Source organism: Canis lupus, chromosome 6 (assembly GCF_048164855.1).
Source record: "Canis lupus baileyi chromosome 6, mCanLup2.hap1, whole genome shotgun sequence".
Taxonomy (NCBI): domain Eukaryota; kingdom Metazoa; phylum Chordata; class Mammalia; order Carnivora; family Canidae; genus Canis; species Canis lupus.
Genome location: NC_132843.1, coordinates 79,005,249 through 79,020,838, shown reverse-complemented (window position 1 = coordinate 79,020,838; position 15,590 = coordinate 79,005,249). Strand labels below are relative to the sequence as shown.

At 38.3% G+C, this 15,590-nt stretch overlaps 1 protein-coding gene across 3 annotated transcripts in view; it reads left to right on the top strand.

Annotated features, from left to right (window-relative positions):
• The window catches only part of DDX59 (DEAD-box helicase 59), an 84,919-nt gene that overhangs the window by 2,865 nt on the left and 66,464 nt on the right, over positions 1-15,590 (top strand). The gene's annotated exons all lie outside the window — the stretch shown is intronic.

Here is a 15,590-nt window from a genome sequence, read left to right as displayed (position 1 = left end):
GCATCCCAAGCATATTCCCTGCTGAGCATGGAGCCTGAGATCATGACCTGAGCTGAAATCAAGAGTCAGAAGCTTAACCAACTGAGCCACCCAGGGGCCCCTCAACTTTTAAAAAATAAAATGTTACAGATGCAGTTAAAACCTTCTGTAGATTCTATCCCATTCCATTCCTCACCTTCTGCCTCCCATGTATGCACTATTACACACCCACTGTTTTTCCTCTTGTATCTTCTTATGATTTTATTATATACAAATGTGTGATAAAATGCAGTGCTGACATGTATTTTTAAATTTTTTTTAAAGATTTTATTTATTTATTCATGAGAGAAACAGAGAGAGAAAGAGAGAGGCAGAGACACAGGCAGAGAGAGAAGCAGGCTCCATGCAGGGAGCCTGACATGGGACTCGATCCCGGGTCTCCAGGATCACACCCTGGGCTGAAGGCGGCGCTAAACCTCTGAGCCACCTGGGCTGCCCTGTATTTTTAAATTTTATATAAATGATGTCATACTGTCTTTCAATGTTGAGATTTACCCATGTTCACTGACTTAGTTTAAGTTCATTCATTTTGATTGTTGTATAGTGTTCTTTTATATGAATATACTGCAATTTATTTATCTATTTTACTATGAATGGATATTTAGATGTTTTCTAATCATTCACTGTTGCAAATGGTGTTAGATTAAATATTATTTTTTAAAATATTTTATTTATTTATTCATGAGAGACACACAGAGAGAGGCAGAGACACAGGCAGAGAGAGAAGCAGGCTCCATGTAGAGAGCCCGATGTGGGACTCGATCCCAGGACCCCGGGATCATGACCCAAGATAAAGGCAGATGCACAACCACTGAGCCACCCAGGTGCCCCAGAATAAATATTCTTTTACCTATTTTCTTGGACATGTGTATGAGAGTAGCTGAGGATTGTGAAGCTGCACACCTTCAAACTAAATACGTATTTCTAAATTACTCTCAAAAGTGTGCCAATTTAAGCTCCCACCAGGCATATGGGGCTTCAACTATTCCACATCCATACCGGAACTTGAGATTACCAGAGAGTTTCACATTGTTTTTTCTGATATAATACATGAAAATGCTGGCTTGGTTATAATTTGTTTCTGTATCTCTTTGATTACAAGTGAATTTGAGCAGTTTTGCTTCACATTAATTAAATTTCTCCTTTGACTTGACTATTCATATCCTTTGTCCATTTTACTTTTGAATTGTCTTTATCCTATTTTGAATTTTTCCTTTGTGGATTGTGTGAAATAGGTATGTAGTTTTATTTCTTTCATGGGACTGACCAGTTTTTCCACCACCAATTACTGAAGAGTCGTGCTTTCTGCATTGGTGTATAACACCCTATAGCGTTTTCATGTATGAATGGTTCCGTTCTGCAATTCTTTATTTGGTGCTATTGATCTATTTTCCTATCATTAAACTAATATTAATTACAGTAGCCACAATCCTCATTATTATAGCTTTATAATAAGCTTTCTTACATGGTTGGGGAAATTAATTATCTTGTTCTTTTTCTTCAAAACATCTTTTCATATAAGCTTTAGAATTTACTTGTCAAAACACTAGAGAGTTTGATTGGAATGACAGTGAGTTCAGAGATTAACTGGAGAAGAATGAACATTCCTTTTTTTTTTTTTTTTACAGTATTGACTCTTCTAATGAATACGATTCATCTCATGTTTTTTTTTTTTTTTTTTTTAAAGGAAAGTAGATTGCTTTTTATTTTTTTTAATTTTTATTTATTTATGATAGTCACAGAGAGAGAGAGAGGCAGAGACACAGGCAGAGGGAGAAGCAGGCTCCATGCACTGGGAGCCCGATGTGGGATTCGATCCCGGGTCTCCAGGATCGCGCCCTAGGCCGAAGGCAGGCGCCAAACCGCTGCGCCACCTAGGGATCCCTCATCTCATGTTTTTATGTGTCTTCTTTTACTTCTTTTTAAAAAAATATTTATTTATTTATTTTCTTTTTTTAAATTATTATTTTTTATTTATTTATGATAGTCACAGAAAGAGAGAGAGAGAGAGAGGCAGAGACATAGGCAGAGGGAGAAGCAGGCTCCATGCACCGGGAGCCCGATGTGGGATTCGATCCCAGGTCTCCAAGATTGCGCCCTGGGCCAAAGGCAGGCGCCAAACCGCTGCGCCACCCAGGGATCCCCTATTTATTTATTTTAAAATGAGAGAAAAAGAGCATGCGGGCACACAGCAGGAGGGGCAGAGGGAAAGAGAGAATTTCCAGCAGGTTCCAAGCTGGGTGGGGAGCCCCATGCAGGGCTAGATCTCATGACCTTAAGATCATGACCCGAGCCAAAACCAAGAGCTGGATATGTACACAACTGTGCTCCCCAGGCACCCCTGACAGTGTTTTGGTTTTTTAAAAGATTGTATTTATTTGAGAGAGAGTGAGCACAAGTGGGGAGGGGTGCAGGGGGAAGGTAGAGGGGAAGGGAGAAGCAGACTCCCTGCTAAGCAGGGAGCCAGACCCAGTGCTCCATCCCAGGACACTGAGGTCATGACCTGAACTGAAGTCAGACACTTAACCGACCCAGCCACTCAGGTACCCCCTGAGAGTGGTTTTATAGGAAGAATTTTATCCTTGGGGTCAATGTATTTAAAGGCTAAAATCTATCCAGGCTTAGGCTTCCTAGTTCTCTTCAGTTAGTTTTGATGAGTTAAACTTTTCTAGAAAAATTTTCCATTTCATGTATGTTTTCAAGTTTATTTACATAGACTTCTTCATAGCACTTTCTCACTATTTCAGTTTCTGCTTTATCTGTAGTCATATCCTTTTTCTTATTCCCAATATGCTCCTTCGTGCTTTTTCTCTTATTTATCTAATTAGTTCTGCCAGAAGCATGACTACCTCGTTAATCTTTTTAATTTAATTTTAATTTATTTATTTTTTTAAGATTTTATTTATTTATTCATGAGAGACACAGAGAGAGAGAGAGAGAGAGAGAGAGAGAGAGGCAGAGACACAAGCAGAGGGAGAAGCAGGCTCCATGCAGGGAGCCTGATGCTGAACTTGATCCCGGGTCTCCAGGATCACACCCTGGGCCGAAGGCAGGCACTAAACCGCTGAGCCACCCAGGGATCCTATCATTAATCTTTTTTAAAAATCAACTTCTTTTTTTATTGATCTATTCTGTTTGTCTTCTGCATTGGTAGTCTCTGCTCTCTATTTCCTTCCTTCTACTTTCTTTGGGTTTACACTGTTGTTCTCTTCATTTATTAATTCCAGCTCACTAACTTCTGTTTTTTTCTTCTTTTTTAATGTGACACTTAAGGCTATAGATTTTCTTCTAAGAACGCCTTAGTCTTCGGCCCACAAATTCTGATGTCCGATATATTCATTATTTTTCAGCTATAAGGATTGTCTATGTTATTACTTTTTTTTGACATTGGCATTATTTAAGAGTGTGTTTTTATTAAGAAACATTTTAAACATACAATGAACAATGACGTCCAAAATCTTTCAAAATTTTGCCCATTTTGTTGGTATGTGTTTTTAAATTTCCAAATGTATGAAATTTCTACTGCCCTTTTTTGTTAGTTTCAGTAATTACGTGCACTTAACTGCATTATGTTCAGAGAGTACATCCTGCGGATGATGTTGATTATTTGATATCTGTTCAGATTTTTATTTCAGCCTCCTCTGCGATGTGTCTTATATACGTTCCATGTATGCTTGGAAAGAATGAAATTTATCCAATATTGTCGAGACCACCTTTAAGCAACAAGTTTGAACAATGGAAACTTGATCAAGACAGAAGGCCACCCACCTGCCACCAACCGCTGAGCTGAATGCAAACAGGCTCAGTAAGCAACTCGCCTGGAAATCACCACAGGCCCTAACTGACCAATTACAACCAACCAGGCAGAGTTCCTCAGATTACCAAAAAAGAGAAAATTCCATACATCCCCATACTCCCTCACTCGGCTGCCCGGTAGCCGTGGCCCCTTACCACTGCCTCTTCACAGTCAGTCTCTTCTTTGCCGTCCTGCCTCCAGCACTGTGTTCAATAAGCTTTGAACATTTTTGTTCTGCCTCTGGTGAATTCTTTCACCACTCATACCAGTGGCCTCCACCTGATGGGGATGTCCCACAATCATTTGTTGCAAAGGTCTTTAAATGTCCATTTGATTAAGTTGAAAACATGCTACGTAGGTTTTCAAATACCTGTATTTTTTTCTATTTTTCCTCTGCTTACATGACAATTATGGAAAGAGGAGTATTAAAATTCCCCCTGATGTTTGTTGATTTCTCAGTTTCTCCGTGTAGTTTGGACAACTTTGCTTTGTATGATCTGAGATTTATGTTATGAGGTGCACACAAGCCTAGAGTTGCTATATCTTTCTGGAGAATTGTTTCTTTTTATCATTGGATAGTTATCCTCCTTGTCTTTAATGATGCTCTTGGCTTGACTGTGGAGCTTTCTCTTTGTTAGCATTTACCTGGAATATCCTTTCCCATCTTACCTTTGCAAACTCTTGATGTCCTTATATTTAAGTTTCTTGCTCACTGACCAGAGACACATAGGTTATCCTGGAGGCCCATTCCCTCCCTCTAGGTTTAATCTCAGTGAAATACATCAGTGGAAGGACAGGCTGATACCACATCTCAGGAATGCCACCTTCTCTTCCCAGTGCATCCATTTCTTCAATCCAGAAGCTCCCAGGACACCCGGCTGGTTCAGTCAGTAGAGCGTGCGACTCTTGATCTGGGGGTTGATTCCAAGCCCCACATTGGGTGTAGAGATTGCTTTCAAAAAATGTTTTTGAATAAAAACAAAGAGTTCCCATTGTTATATAGTAAATTAGATGTCCTTGTCTCGCCTTCCAGCTTCACTGGAAACACGTAGAATGAGAAAGAGGGAGTTCCTTTCTTTCGATTTTTGGACACATTTACAATGCCCCCACTTACACACATCTCTCTGTGGGATAATGAGAGACGGGAAGATCATGCACTGTCGGCTGTTCTCTGCCTCTAAATTTCCTCAATGAAGAGTAATTTTTCATCACATGCAAGTACTGGTATAATTAGCTTGCTCAGGCTTCTGTAATAAAGCACTATTGACTGACTGGCCTAAACAACAAAAATTTATCTTTTCACAGTTCTGGAGGCTGGAAGAAGTCCATGATTAAGGCTCCTGCCGATTCAGTGTCTGGTGGGAGGCCTCTTCCTGTCTTTGCTCACCATTCCTTTCTCTTGTTTTTTTCATTGTAGATCTTTTCTCTGGGATTATTTTCCTTTGGCCTGAAGGACATCCCTTAATAATAGATTTTTCATTGAGGTTCTTGGATTGATAAACTCTATTTTTTTTTGAAAAAAAATTCTTGATTTCATCCTTACACTCTAACAACAGTTACCTGGATATAGAGTTCTTTGCAGCAGCTTGAAAATACTGTTCCACTGCATGGTGGCTTCTACTGCTCTTGAGATGTTTGCTGTTAGTCTAATTGTCATCCTTGTGTTTAATTTCCTTTTTCCTTTGATTACTTTTCTATGATAGGATATGCTGCAATTACACTACTGCATGTCTATGGATTTTTGTTTAACCTTTTTGTTTGTTACTCCTTATGATTCTCAAATCTATGGATTCATGTCTTTCATTATTTGGTAGTGACAGTTCTCAGCCACTATCTCCTAATGTTATAGACAATTTGAAAAGCTTCATTATATACTTCTAGGTTTTCATACTTATCTTGCAGGGGACTTCTAGTAAATGCATATATGTGTATAAAACAGTGAGAACACTCATTTTCCTCTAGTATAAATGCTTTAATACTTGGCATCTGAGCAACAGGTCCATAATTTCTGATGTCTGTGATAGGCAGGTTACCACAGTGCTGCCTGCTTTAGCCTCCTTGTAAACAATGATATCCATGAAATCATGGTTTTGATGTCCTAGCACATATTATTAATCCTAGCACATGATTATTGAAATGAAATAATTGGGCAGCCCCGGTGGCGCAGCGGTTTAGCGCTGCCTGCAGCCCGGAGTGTGATCCTGGAGCCCCAGGATCAAGTCCCATGTTGGATTCCCTGCATGGAGCCTGCTTCTCCCTCTGCCTGTGTCTCACTGCCTTTCTCTCTGTGTGTCTCTCATGAATAAATAAATAAAATCTTTAAAAAAATGAAATAATTCATCTATGAGACAAATAATTAAAATAACCTAATGTCCTCTGCATGCCCTTGGGAAATTTTGGCATTAGCTGAAACACAACACCATTTGGAAGAGTGACCAGTGAGGTGGATCTGTGGGCAATGGGAGCCACTGAATATATTTAAGCAAGTGAGGAATATAATCAGGAGTTGTTTCCAGAAAGATCATGTGAGCCATAGATATTAGAGAATGAGGTATCAAGGTATTGATTCTGAAAGCAAGAAGATAACATGGAGTGGCACAGAGAAAATGATGAGCTTTTGTATTAGCTCTGACTGTTGTTAGCCTGCTCAGGGTCCATAGTTTTCAGGGCAAATTTAGAGCTTTTGCTAAATATAAGTGAACATTCCAATCCCTCATCCAATTTAGGGGCTCCTCTCTTGCTCTTAGTTTAGGCCAGACCCATGGTTTGGGAACTACCAGTGGGTGAAGGTGTGGTCTATTTTTGTTCTACTTTTTCCTCACCAATGCTCTTGGCTTCTTTAGGGTTGGACACAATGGTGCAGAAGGGATTAGAAGAAAAGAAGCAAAGGCTGTTTCTCGTATCTGATGTTTGTAATTCTCTTTGACTACTTAATGGATGGCAGGCATCCAGTGCTGGCTCTTTCACAGAACACATTAGTGCGGTCTTTGGAACTCCCACTGGATGTCCTGACACAGCACTGTTGCTAGCCTGTATCAGTTCCATCCTCTGGTCTATCACCCACAGCCTCTTTCTGGTGGGATCTTCTAACCCAAGCAGACAGTTCTCTTAGATGAGGTTCTTTCAAGGAAATCCTTTCCTAGCTACTTGCCATGGTATCCACTTGGTCCATAGGAAACATTGCACATACTTACTCTAGAATGAATGACTGTTCCCCAGAACAGCAGAATGCTCTCACTGCTGCCTTTTAACTCCTTGCCCTGACTCCATGGGCACCTCTAGCTCGACAATCTACCCTATGAGTTTTCCAGGGGACAGTTAGGCACCAGTTTCTACTTTCATCCTGTATATGACCCAATTTCCTCGTGACATATTCTCCCAAAAATGTTATGGTCTATTATGGTAGCAAAACTCTCAACTGGAAAATCAGATACCAATCTTCCCTCTTGTAAATAGTATTAATCTCTCTAAGTGGATCCATTGGGACCCCTTCTTTTGCTTTAGAGATAGGAGAGGAAGCATGTTACAAAACTTTCTACTCACATGGATTCTCTTACTACCAAGAGTCTCATTAATGAATCTCTTCTATAGAAGTTGGAAATGGGGAGGGATATTGATTGTTACAGATCAGATTGTAGCCTATTAGTCCTGCATGGATATGTCTAATATGTCTCTTAAATATAGATACACTTGTCACCCATTGTCCACAGCATTGAGGCTTTGGTTTGAAATTTTGAGACAAAATCTTATTCCATATCCTGTGAAATGGGCAATGGGTGTCCAAGGAAGAGGAAGGTATGAGGAGAGAAAACACAGATACATTTTTCAGCCTTACAGTTTGTCTAGAACTCTAGTGGCCTGCCCAAGAGCCTCAGCAAACCACCTTAAGTAGTAGCTTTGGCTCATTGGCTTGTTTGGGCTGTGGCTGCCTGAACTTTACTCTAGCTAGTGCTCATAGGCTCTAATGATTGCAGTTTTATCCCTTTGCATCATTGGTAGCATATTTGCATCTGCATGGAGTCAGTCTACATCTTTCCTGGGGTTCATTAGGGATCATCGTGATGCTTAATTTCCTGTCATGTCAGTTACTATCTAATATTCTTTCAAAATGAGCTTAGATAAATATTCATACACCTAAATTTGGGTGTTGTTTTCACTTCTAAGTTGTATCCCTTACAGTAAATCCATTTTAAGCCGGTAATGCCTGTCTACTCTCTCCAAAATGAACATTTAGTGTATTCCTCTTTGCTATGTGCTGTCCACATAGTGGCATGCGCTTGAGGTGCCATGGGGGAAAACTTGGGGTTTACTTTTTTTTTTTTTTTTACTGCTTTATTTGATTTTTGAACATTATAGCAGTAGCCCATGGTTCTAATAACAAATGAAATTACATGGAACAAACATCTATAAAACGTAAAGCTGGGGTGCCTGGCCAGCTCAGTTGGTAGAGTATGCAACCCTTAATCTTGAATGGCAAGATCAAGGTAAAAAATAAAATATGAAAAAAGAAAAGGGTAAAGCTAATCATCTCCTCTGTTTTCACTTCTGTCCCAATATCATTTATTCACTGCCATTCCCCCCGGAATAACCAACTTTAATATTTTGTTGACACATATACAAACATATATTCAGATACACTGGGATTTCTTTATCTGTTACCTAGAAAAATAACCAAACTCCATGTCGTTCAAAATTTTTGAAGATTTAATGCTATGTCCCGATTTTAAGTACCCTCAGTCTGTGTATTCCAACTTACTTTTTTTCATTTGACAGGTTATCATAGAGTTCTCTACAAGTTAGTAGATAAGTATCTACAACAATATTTTCTTTTTTTTTAAAGATTTTATTTCTTTATAAATTAGAGAGAGAGAGAGAGAGAGAGAGAAAGGTGGAGACACAGGCAGAGGGACAAGCAGGCTCCATGCAGAGAACCCAACGTGGGACTCGATCCCAGGTCTCCAGGATCAAGCCCTGGGCCGAAGGCAGGTGCTAAACTGCTGAGCCACCTGGGCTGCCCAATATTTTTAAATTTATACATAATCTCTCTCATTCACACACACACATTATTTTACATAGCAGAGTTTATATATACTAAGGTATGTTCATTTTATTTAGTCTTTCCACCTTATCTATTTGCATTATCTCCCTGTCCCTTCCCCTACTCTTCTATTCCTCTTCCCTACCCCTTTTCCCTTTAGGGAACTTGTTTGAACAATACGATGCATATTTTTCTGTGGTTTTCTCCAGACTCATGTAACTATACGCATATACATAGATTTAAAAACCATTTTTTGCTTTGCAAAAATGAGATATTATACATGCTGCTCCCTACCTTAGTTTTCTCATGCAATAAAACCTCATCAAAATCTCTTTATGTTGACTGGAAGAATGTTAACATGCTCTTCTTCATGGCTGCATAATATTTCAGAGTGTGACTGCATGTTACATACCCATCCATTCCTCTCTCAATGGACATTCAGTTGGTTTCAATATTTTTCACTATGGATGACACTGCAGTGAACATCCTTGTACATATACCTTGGGGACTTTTACTTCTAGGAAATAGATTTCCAAAAGACTGTGGGATTGAAGATATGTGTATAGATGTAATTTTAATTACTATTGCCAGATTCCTTTTCTAAAAGACTTTACTTTTCCATCAGAAATGTATGAGAGTAATTCTTTCTCCCAGTTCCAACCAGAAATAGGTACTATCCCTCCTTTTAATTTTTGACAATCTAATGAGTTAAAGAAAGTATTTTATTGTTATTTTATTTTGCATTTCCCTGACCCCTGGTGAATCTGAGCATCTTTGCATATGTTTTTTGGCAATTTGGTTTTTTTTTTTTTTTAATGTTTTTTTTTTAATTTTTTTTTTTTATTTATGATAGAGAGAGAGAGAGAGAGAGAGAGGCAGAGACACAGGCAGAGGGAGAAGCAGGCTCCATGCACTGGGAGCCCGATGTGGGATTTGATCCCGGGTCTCCAGGATCGCGCCCTGGGCCAAAGGCAGGCGCCAAACAGCTGCGCCACCCAGGGATCCCTTTTTTGGCAATTTGTATTTGCTCTTCTATGAACGTACTCTGCCCATTTAGGGAGTGTGTGTGTGTGTGTGTGTGTGCATGTCTTGGGAGGGTCTTCTTATCAATTTGTTATAGTTCTTTGTATATTATAGACATTAGCTCTGTTCTAGTCACAAGCGCTGTATGCGTTCCTACTCCATCATTTATTTGTTGAATTTGTGTTTGCTATAGTTTGCCATTCAAAAGGTTTTTAATTTTTATATTGCTAAATACGTCTTTTTGACAACTGGAATCTGGATTTCCTATCTTAGTTGAGAAGAGCTTTTACTCTAAGTTCATATGTTGTTGCCTGGCTATTTTTGTACAGTTTTTATTGTTTTATAATGTGTGTAGTATGAAACAGGATATGTCTGTATCTTTTTCCAGATGGATAACCAGTCATGCCAGCACCATATGGTAATAAACTATTCTTTTTCTCCAAATGGAAATACCATCTTTGTCTTGTATTAAGTTCACACATTCCCTGGGGCCTATTTCTGGACTCTGATGTTCTACTGACCTAATAATCTGGTCCCACACCAATGCCATAGAGATTTGATAGCAGTGGCCTTATGTTTGCATTCTGATATCTCATGACAGAAGTTCTCTGTCACTATTCTTTGCTTTTATATAATTTTAATGTTCTTGATCTATCTTCCATTATGAGCTCTAAGACGTTTTGATCCAACATTCTTCACATTCATTAAAAAAAATCCAGTTAGCATTCTAATGGGAATTGCATTGAATTTGTATCTTGCTCTTGAGAGGTTGCCATTTTAAAAATGTCTTCTCGTTCCAAGACTGTGGTAAATCTTTCCTTTTGTTCAGATCTTAAGACCTTCAGTAAGACTTTTACTTTTCTTCATTCAGGCCCTATGCTTTTGGAAAAAAAAAAAAAGCTACATATCTTCAATAACAAATGGTATTTATTTCTCTCATTTTTAGTGCCCTTTGAGAAAAAAATTCGGCAGTTATTTTATATTGAAATTTTAACTGAGATGATTGTGGGTTTGCATGCAGTTGTAAGAAATAACACAAAGAGATCTTGTGTGCCATTTACCCAGTTTCCCTGATGGTAACATAGTGCAGAACTAAAGTGCAGTGTGAAAACCAGGGCATTGATGTTGTACAATCGACCAATTGTGTTCAGATTTCCCCAATTTTATCTGTGTTTATTTATTTGCATGTGTACATATTTTGTTCTATATAATGCTATTACGTGTGTAAGTTTGTGTATCCACTATCATGGTCAAAATACTCTGAAAAACTAGGGGGGAAAGATACTGAATAATTCTGTCACAACCAAGATCCTTCATATTTCTCTTTTATAACCATAGATACCCATCTAGCCCCCCTTTTCCCTAACCTCTGGCAACCATAAAACTGTTCTCTATTTCTGTAATTTTGTCATTCCACAAATGAAATATGCATGGAATCATATAGTATGTAAGCTTTAGGAATTGGCTTTTTCCCCCCTCAGCATGATTCCCTGGAGTTTCATCCAAGTTGTTTTGCATGTATCAACAGTTCGTTCCTATTTTTTTTTTTTTAAGATTTTATTTATTTATTTATGAGAGATGCAGGGAGAGAGAGGCAGAGACACAGGCAGAGGGAGAAGCAGGCTCCATGCAGGGAGCCTGACGTGGGACTAGATCCCGGGGCCCTGGGGTCACGTCCCGGGCTGAAGGTGGTGCTAAACCACTGAGCCACCTGGGCTGCCCCAAGTTCATTCTTATTTATTGCTGAGTAGTATTCCATGGTGTGGAAGTACCACACTGTGTTCAATCATTCACCTATTGAAAGACAGTTGGGCTTCTTCCAGTTTTTTTGGCTCTCCGGAGTAAAACTGCTCTGGACATTCACATCCAGGTTTTTGTGTGAAGACAAGTTTTCATTTCTCTGGGATTCATGACCAAGAGTGCAATCTTGTATCATGTGATCCTACTGAACTCAGTTGTAGAAGGTTTTTTTATTTGTTTGTTTGTTTTTGGAGATTCCCCAGGGATTTCCTGCATAGACAATCATGTTATCTGCAAATGGGGATAGTTTTATTTCTTCCATTCCAGTTTGTATGCTTTTTATTTTTTTCTTGCCCTTCAGTAGTGACTAGACTTGCCAGTACTATGTTGAATAATAGTAATGAAAGTAGACATCCTTCTTATTTCCAATCTGAAGGAGAAAGCATTTGGTCTTTCACCATTAAGTATCATTTTAGCTATAGGATTTTGCAGATGTTCTTTATTAAGTTGGATAACTTTCCTCTATTTTTTTTTATCTTGCTGAGAATTGGTTTTATTTTATTTTTCATCATGAATGGGTATTGGACTCGGTCAAATGCCTTTTCTTTGTTAAATTATGTGATCATAATGATATTATGATTTTTCTTCTTTAGCCTGTTGATACAATGCATAACATTGATTCTCGAATGTTGAACCAACCTTGCATGCCTGAAATAAATCCCACTTTGTCGTGTTATTTAATTTTTTAAATAACATCTTGGATTCAATTTGCTAATATTTTGCTGGAATTTTTGTGTCTAAATAATACTGGCCTCATGATGTGAGTTGGGAAGTATTCCTTCTGCTTCTATTTTCTGAAAAAACTGTGTAAAACTGATGAATTCTTTAAATATTTGATAAAGGTCTTCAGTGGAGCCATCTGGGCCCGAGGATTTCTTTGGGGGGAAAATTTTAAATTAAAACTTCAATTTTTAAATGGCTATAGAATTATTTATCCTGTCTATTTCATCCTGGTTGGGTGTGGTAGTTGATAGTTTTTAAGAAATTAGTCCATTTATTTTAAATTGTCAAATTTGTGAAGATAAAGCTATTTATGGTATTCCCTGCAGGATTTGTAGTATCATCCCAGTTACTCTGTGTCATCTTTTTTAAAGTCTTAGTCTTGCTAAAAATTGCGATGTTATTGATTTTTTTTTGAAGAACAAGCTTTTTTTGTTGATTTTCTCTGTTTTCTGATTTTCAATTTCATTAATTTTATTTATTTTTTATTTTTTAAAGATTTTATTTATTTATTAATGAGAGACACGGGTGGGGGGGGGGGCGGACAGAGACACAGGCAGAGGGAGAAGCAGGCTCCATGCAGGGAGCCTGACATGGGACTTGATCCTGGGTCTCCAGGATCAGGCCCTGGGCTAAAGGAGGCACTGAGCCACCGGGGCTGCCCCTCATTAACTTTTTAAAAAGTAAGTTCTATTCCCAATGTGGGGCCTGAACTTACAACCCCAAGATCAAAGTCACATGCTCTACTGACTGAACCAGCCAGGCATCCCTGTATTTTGTTTTTTAACTTTCCTTTTACTTGTTAAAAAACTTATTTTGCTCTTCTTTGTTCTTCTCCTTCCTCTTCTTCCTCTTTTTTTCTCCTTCCACTTTTCTTCTTCTTCTTCTTTTGATTTCTTGAGGTAGGAACTTAAATGACTGATTTAAGACCTTTATTTGCTTCTAGTGTAAATGTTTAGTACTCTAAATTTTCCTCTCAGCACTGCTTTAGAAGCATCCCACAAGTTTAATATGTTATATTTTTATGTTCCTTCTGTTGTTTCTATTTTTAAATTTTGGGTTGTGACTTCCTCACTGACCCTTAGGATTTTATTTTTAAAGATTTTACCTATTTATTTGACATGGAGAGAGAACTAGCACAAGCAGGGGAAGTGGAGTAGGAGAGGGAGAAGCAGACTCCCCACTGAACAGGGAGCCCAACTCAGAGCTTGATCCCAGGAGCCTGGGACCATGACCTGAACTGAAGGCAGATGCTTAATTGACTGAGCCACTCACATGCCTCTGACCTATGGGTTTAGAATCATGTTGCTTAATTTCTCCACGTTTTCCTGTTGTTTTTCTGCTACTGACTTCAATTTGATTCTAATATGGTAAAAATTACACTATATTTCTGTTATTTAGAGTTGGCTAAGCTTTGTTTTAGGGCCCAAAATACAGTTTATCTTGGTGAGTGTTCCATGGGTACTTGAGAACAAAATGTATATTCTGCTATTATTGGGTGAAATATTCTATGTATTTCAATTAGCTCCATTGGTTGATTGACTGTGTTCAGATCTCCTATATACTGGTTGCTCTTTGGCTTGTAGTCCTTAGAGTTGCTGAGAGGGAGAGTGCCTTTTTTTAAGTTCATTATTGGTTATTTTATAGAGTTGCTATCGTGAAAGAATTTTTTCCTTATTTCCATTTTCTGGCACTTATTGGTAATATTGAGCAAAGTCATTGGATCTTTTTTTTTTTTTAAGAAAGATTTTGTTTACTCATTTGAGAGAGAGAGAGAGAGCATGTGTACAAATGAAGTCAGTAGCAAAAAACTTTACCTAGTCTTTTCTAATGTTTATATCATTTTTTTCATTGAACAGCACCTCAGGGATGCCTGGGTGGCTTAGCAGTTGAGCGTATGTCTTCGGCTCAGGACATGACCCCAGATTCCCCGGATTGGTCCTTCATTAGGCTCCCGGCAGGCAGCTGCCTCTTTCTCTGCCTGTGTCTCTGCCTCTCTCTCTGTGTCTTTCATGAATAAGTAAATAAAATCTTAAAAAAAAAAAAAAGAATAGCACCTCAAAGAAAGCATTGAATGCTACTTGAAATTGTGAACAACCCTGCCTGGATTCTAAGTATAATCGACATGGTTTTAGTGTTTAACATTTTACAATAGTATTTGCTAATTTGGGATAGTCTTTGTTATATAATCCATTCTTTTGCAAATCTACCTTCTTTAAAGTTTTATTACCAAAAAAGTAAAAATAAAAATAAAGTTTTATTTCCATTGGCTGCTGCATATTATCAAATACCTTTTTTTTGTTTGTTTTTGGTTTTGTTTTTTTATCATTTTTTTTTTATCAAATACCTTTTAAGCAACTAGATGTATGCTTCTTCCCTTTAATTTATGGATGTAAAGAATTATATTGATGAATTTTCTTAAATGTAATCACTTTTGTATTCCTAGATTAAACTTTACTAGGTCAAAACTCACTGGGTTTATTATTTATTTATTTATTTATTCATTCATTCATGAGAGACAGAGACAGAGAGAGGCAGAAACACAGGCAGAGGGAGAAGCAGGCTCCATGTAGGGAGCCCGAGGTGGGACTCGATCCCGGGTCTCCAGGATCAGGCCCTGGGCTGAAGGCAGCGCTAAACCGCTGAGCCACCCGAGCTGCCCACTCACTGGGTTTATAAGTAAGATTAGTCTGTAGTCTTCTTTATTGCAACATTCATCAGGTTTGGTATTAAAATTATGCCAGCATGGGGCACTGGGGTGGCTCAGTCGATTCAGTGTCTGGCTCTTGGTTTCCACTCAGGTCATGATCTCAAAGTCTTGAGATTAACCCCGGGGTCAGGCTCCATGCTCAGTAGGGAGCCTGCTCCTCTCCTCCCTCTGTCTCTGCCCCTCCGAGAGCACTCTTTCTCTCAAATAAATAAAATAAATCTTTAAAAAATATTTACGGTTATGCCAGCTTAATAAAATAAATTGGTAAGATTTTTATCATTTCTATTGTCTTAAAATGTTTAAATGATACTGGATTTATCAATTTTCAACATTTATAGAACTTGGCTTTTTTAGTACTTTTATTTTTCAAAAAGATCTTATTTATTTATTCATGAGAGACATAGAGAGAGGTGGAGACACAGGCAGGGAGAGAAGCAGGCTCCATGTAGGGAGCCCAATGCTGG